Raw genomic sequence first — 6,467 nt, 5'->3', positions numbered from 1 at the left:
AACTCTTTTGTCTCAATTTCCTCATCTGTAAAATGAGTTGGAGGAGGAAAACAGCAAACCATTCCCATGTCTTTGCCAAGAAAACTCCAACTGGAGTCACAAAGAGATGGATACCACTAAAAAGAGACTGAACAACAAACCATATAATTAGTAACCAGAACTCATGTTTCACAGAAGACACTCATCAGAATATCATCAATATTTTTAAGTCCCCAAAGCATTAGGGGCTTTGGCTGCATATTGGTTTTATTTCCCTTGAGAATTTGCTAAACAGGAACAAGGATGCCTTCCCTTACATAGGACTGAGAACCCAGACTCTTGAATTGTTGCACGTATGTCCTTTGTATTAACACATACAACACTTGTTTTATGGATGGAATTGATAAAAGTAAATACCACAAGTAATAGAATGTTCAATATCCCTGAGAACCAGGAACAATTTTTTTTCCTACCATCAGGGCTGTAAACCCATCATAGTTGAGGTAAGAAAATATTTCCCTTACCCCAGGATGCAGATGTTTGACAAGAAGCAAATAAGTTCATGTCCATTCATTTAGAGAAATGTGTAACACACAAAGATGATCAGCACAATCAGATGTCAGACATATGTGAATGAGAAAAAAGAAAGTGGGCAAAGATAGCACAAATATGACAGACACGATAGTGTTATGCAATGTATTGTCAACTGTTGCCCCCTTTACTGAAAGTAGCTAGCATATGCTAGAAGAACCAACATCAAGGATGCCACCAATGATGGTTATCAGGTTTGAGCCATTTCCCTTTGTCTAGATGAGAGGAGTTCTCTTAAATTTTGTAGTTTTATGAGTGAGATATTTAGTGGATGCTACAAACTGGGAAATTCCCCACCCATGCTTTTGCCATTATTCAAAATGTTGTCCTGTAGTATCATTTTAGATTCTTGGATTCAGGGAGATCCACTGTGTAGAGCAGGTTGCTCATTCTTTGTTTTGAAGAGGACCAATGATATCACAGTGTTATGTCTTGACTTGTCTGTGAATTGGATCTAAGTGAAGCAGAATTGCACCAAGTTGTCAGCCTTTCTCTCTCTTCCAGAGTCATTGAAGTACAGTGACAAGACAAAAGTCAAGATGACTGGTGATGGCCCAGGATGTAGTGAATGACCTTGGTGTCTTTGATGTCTGACCAAGCTCTAAGGGCTCCACAGGACCTACTTTACCTGTCCTAGTGGCCGTTGGAACAATTTGTTCTCATTTACCATTCCACTGGGGGAAGTCTCCACATGCTTGGGGTAAGCACCCATCAATTCTGACAAGTCTGAGACTCTTTGGTTACTCTCAGTCTGGATTAGCCTGTCAGCTGAAGGGTTTTACTGAGGTGAGACTGCTGTGCATGCTACAGCTTTTTGTAGTCACAGGTGAGAGTTGGGTGACAGGTAGACACCAATGGAGAATGGGTGTATTGTTAATGTATTTTTGCTTAATGGGAAGATCTTTCCCATCTATGAATAGGCCTATGTGACCTGCTTAAGTCACATGGAAGCCTAAGTCACATGAGTTTGAGTCACATGAAGCCTATGGTGGGAAGAGCTTGCTGAACAGGTGGAACAAGAAGAGGTGGAACTGGAGCAGAGCCCAGATGAAGTTGGACAGAATAGTTGAAGCTGGGAGAGAGGAAACAGGCAGCAAACTGTGAGTATTTGTATGTGGGAAGACCCTAGCAGGGGGAAGACTTGAGGATGGCAGTGCCTTCTGCATTGTTATTGTGTATAGATTTCTTTGTTTCTATGATGAATTTGGCTTTCTGGTGTTGGGATTCAGCTTTCTCGTGTTTGAATAGACATTTTGGTTTTTCCTTCTATGTGGAAAGTCTGTTATATTTTGTGATTCAGAATTACACTGGTATATTCACAGCCACCATAAGCACTGTGAATATAATGTTGGTGCTACAATGAGCAGCCCTGTAAAAGGCTCAACAAGTCCTTACACCAGAAGTGTTAGTCCTACTTGAACGCCCCATAAAACCTAGCACAGATACCCTTAGCTAGTATTTGTTTGTGGATAATAAGAATGAATAACGGCACTGGTCTAGGTGTCCTAGCCTTTCCCACATGGCTAAGCCAGAAGGAGGGATGATGGACTTTCCCTGTGACTATGATAATACAATAGTATGGTATGAGGAACACAAACAATTCGCTGCAACAGATCAAGACCACGAGAAAACTGAGATTCCTTGCATCTTTTTTCATGATCTGTTATGACTTCCCCAGCTTGAATTTTGCCTCTTGCAACATATTTCACACTTATCTCAAGCCTTTTAGGATTTGACTCTCTAAAGAGGCCTTTGTAGCATGCTGACTTGATTTTTTGGCTTATGATTGCTTGGTTCCCAGTTCATGCTGTAGCCCTTTCCAGAACGGAATTGCTTTCTTCAAATTAGTACTTGCTTAATTATCCATTGTGTTAACCCTTCCCTAAGTAGGATATAGCATTGTCTAGTACTCTTAAACTATGGGCAGCTAAATGGCACAGTGGATGGAGTGCTGGATCTGGCATCAGGAAGACTCATCCTCCTGAGTTCAAATCTCATCTCAGACACTTGCTAGCTGGACAAGTTGCTTAACCCTATTTGCCTTGATTTGAGTTGGAGGAAAAAGATGGCAAACCCCTCCAGTATATTTTCCAAAATAACATCATTTGGGCTTACAAAGAGTCAGCCACTACTGAAACAACTGAACAACAAAATGCCCTTAGATTACCTGAAGCCAACAAAGGCGATGCCATTTTTCATTCTGAAAAGGTGATTTTACATTTAGCAAACCTGAAGTGTCAGTTGACCCAGACCTCTGAGGAACTGGTCTTTTTTATGGAGTATGTTTGCTATTCATTTTATAAGAATGAATTGCTGGTTCTTACAGTGGAAGGAGTCAGCTGTTCAAGTCCCTGACAGTACTCAGAGTTACCACAACCTTCCATTAGGTGAACAGATGACCTCTTAGAATTCCTGGCACTTTTTTTTTGCTTTTTGGAGGGCAATTGGGGTTAAGTGACTTGCCCAAAGTCACACAGCTAGTTTTTGTGTTAAGTGCCTGAAGCCAGATTTGAACTCAGGTCCTCCTGATGCCAAGGCCGGTGCTCTCTTCACTGTGCCACCCAGCCACCCTGAATTCTTGGTATTTTTAATATTGTTCATTGACTTACTTGACCAAGCATTCCCTACAGCCTGAGGCAAGGAGGCCTTCAAGGCCAATGGGGGAAGGTTGCCTAGTTGTCCATGCCTTCTCATTCAATGCTTGAAGGATTAGTAATTTCACTGGCATGCATACTCTCTCCACCAATATAGATTGCAATTCCATATCTTTGTAGACTATTTTCTTGAATTTCTATGACTAGAAATTTCAATACCCCACAGCCAATTTGGCTATAAATCTCTCTGAATTTATTCAAGCTAGTTCTAAGATGACAGAGAAACTCTTACCAGACCCGTGAATTGATTTTTTTTTCTATTAGAAAATAAGACCCATGTTGGCAATCACATTGGGATTTTTATCTCTAGAACACAGTGGTGTGCCATCAGGAGTAGGGAACCTGTGGCCTCCAGGCCACATATGGCCCTCTAGATCCTCAAAGATGGCCTTTTGACTGAATTCAAGTTTGGATTCAGTCAAAGGGCTGCCCTTGATAACTGAAAGGGCCACATGTGTCCTGGAAGCCACAGGTTCCCTACCCCTGGTAGACAATGGTAGATACTTAATACCAAAAGTGGTATAGAAGAAAGCACAGAAGGTTGGTTTCAGAGGATAAGGATTGGAATTCCTTCCCTGCTTACTACCTGTGTGACCTTGTACAAGTCATTAAATTTCTTTGGACCACTATTCCTCATCTGTAGAGTGAGGCAGTTGGATAAGATGGCCTTCAAGATTCCTTCTAGCTTTAGAGGCCACTAGCACAGAAGAGAGGGTGCTTGGCTTATAGTCAGGAAAATCTGAATTTAAACACTTGACCTTGGACAAGTTATTTTACCTCCATTGGTCTCACTTTTCTCAACTCTAAAAAGAGAATAATTATAGCACTTACCTCCCTTTATGTTGTGCAAATCAGATGTGCTAATATTTGTAAAGTGCTCAGCACAGTGCCTCTCATATGCTTAATAAATGTCTCTCTCTTTCCTGCCTACATCTGTGATCCTAAGTTGTTGTTAAATCATTTCAGTCATGTCCTTTTGAGGTTTGTTTTTTTTTTTTTTTTAGCAATTGGGGTTAAGTAACTTGCTCAAGGTTACACGGCCAGTTATTTCTGGGTGTGGTGCTAAGTATCTGAGCTCGGATTTGATTCCAAGGTCATCCCGACACTGGAGCTGGTGCTCTTACTCACTGAGCCACCTGGCCACCCCTAAGCAATCGGGGTTAAGTAACTTGCTCAAGGTTACACTGCCAGGTGTTTCTGGGTGGGTGCTAAGTGTCTGAGCCCCGGATTCGATCTCCAGGTCATCCCAACACTGGAGTCGGTGCTCTTACTCGCTGTGCTACCTGGCCGCCACTTGAGGTTTTCTTGACAAAAATATGGGAGTGGTTTTGCTATTTCCTTCTCCAGATCATTTGGCTGATAAGGAACTGAGGCAAATGGGGTTAAAGGATTTGCCCAGGGTCACACAGCTAGTAAGTGTCTGAGGCTGAATTTGAACTCATGAAGAGGAATCTTCCTGATTCCAAGCCCAGTGTCCTATCCATTGTATCACCTAGTTGCCCTATATGATTCTATGAGCCTATAATAAATGCTTGTTGAGTGACAGGCTGATCGGATCTGCTGAATCTTATGTTTTGGGGGCATATCCCTTTAGAACTCAAGGAACTCCACATGGCAAGGAGGCCTTATAGGGATGCCTACAGACAATATAAAGGGTTACTATTATTAGAGAAGAACTCAAAGAAAACGTTGAGTTGGATGAGACCTCAGAGTCTTTCTTGTACAACCTATAACTGACAGACTCTGATCTTTAATATTCCCCTAAAATGAAAATGAAGTTTCTTTTTTAAGACTTCAAGGGAGAGAGAACTCACTTTCCCTTCAGAAGCTGGACAGTTCCAGCCATTAGGCAGTTTTTCTTTACGTCAAGGCAAAATCTTCCTGGATTCACATCACCCCTCCTAGTTTTGTCCTTTGGGCTCAAGAACAAGCCTCAAATCCTTGAAGATTTCTATTACATCATCCCTAAATATTCTCCTCTGCAGTCCCCATGCCCTTCTTTTCTCATTCCCAGTCCTTGAAACAGTTCAATTTATCTTGCAGTAGAAAGAATTCTGGGTTTGAAATCAAAGGAATGATGCTTGGGAGAAAAAAGGCACCCACATCTACCATGCTCCCTTAAATTAAAGGGTCAAGAAAGAAATAAACAAACCAGATTTCTTGTATATCTTTAAAAAATATTTCATACTACTTAATGTCAAGAATGATAAAACATTGTGACTTTGCTTGTAGAAGTGGGTATTTTCCCTCTCGAGCATTTCAAGTATGCATTGGCTTCATGGTGCTGATGTTTGTATTGTGTTTCTGATTCATAGATTTGAGGCCAAAATCAAAGGCATTTGTCATCTCTCTTGCTCAGTGTATAATAACAGCATTTGCTATGGTCCAAACCCCAGGAAACAAACTGCACAATAAGAGGGTTAGCATCTCATTGCCAGGAGTTCCCATGGCTATAACTGAGTAATGCACAATTGATTCCTGTCAGAGACCGCAGCATTAGTGATTTCCTCGTGTTTCCCACCAGCACTAATGATCAGATAGCATTTGTGGCCCCACCACCCATATAGCTGCAAGCTGAGTTTTGTTTACAGGCTGATCTATACTTTATTGACTTTAAGGAATTGAAGAGTTTGTGAATGTGAATAATCTTTCCACCAATACAAAGGTAGCAGCTACTAAACCTGTGCAGTCCTTGTCCATGTTTCCATAAGACCTGCATAGTGAATCCACCCAATGAGCTGAAAGCCTTCTTCTACTTATTTTAATATGTCCAACACCAGGGGTTTTCCTCTCTTCATTCTCCTATTAACTCCACTCCTAGCCCACCTTTTTTATAGATCATCTCCTGGATATTTTTCAGGTCACTTCTCATGAAGTTATTCTCAGAAACAGGAAGCAACACGGCTTATGGTTCTCATGCATGTCTCTATTGCCATCCAGGTTCAGGCAACAGAATGTAGGTGTCTGTACTCTGAGAAACCAGAGAGGGCAGAGAGTTTCATCATCATGTTTGTTTGGTCTATAGTGAGGCACACTTCCCTGTATCTATGATCTCATTAGTGTCATTATTCCTGGTGATGCTATGGATTGCAACCAATCCAAACTATCTCAGAGTGATACTTGTCTATATCATTTCATTAGTCCCTCATAAGGATGATCATTGAAAGAGATTTGTATTACTTGTAATTCTTTTTTTCTTCCTTCCTTCCTTCCTTCCTTCCTTCCTTCCTTCCTTCCTTCCTT

This window comes from Petaurus breviceps, unplaced genomic scaffold (assembly GCF_028583685.1).
Source record: "Petaurus breviceps papuanus isolate PSGF00001 unplaced genomic scaffold, PetGlider_PUasm1.0 419, whole genome shotgun sequence".
Taxonomy (NCBI): domain Eukaryota; kingdom Metazoa; phylum Chordata; class Mammalia; order Diprotodontia; family Petauridae; genus Petaurus; species Petaurus breviceps.
The sequence above is the reverse complement of the archived record's forward strand: the minus strand, read 5'-3'. Positions refer to the sequence as shown.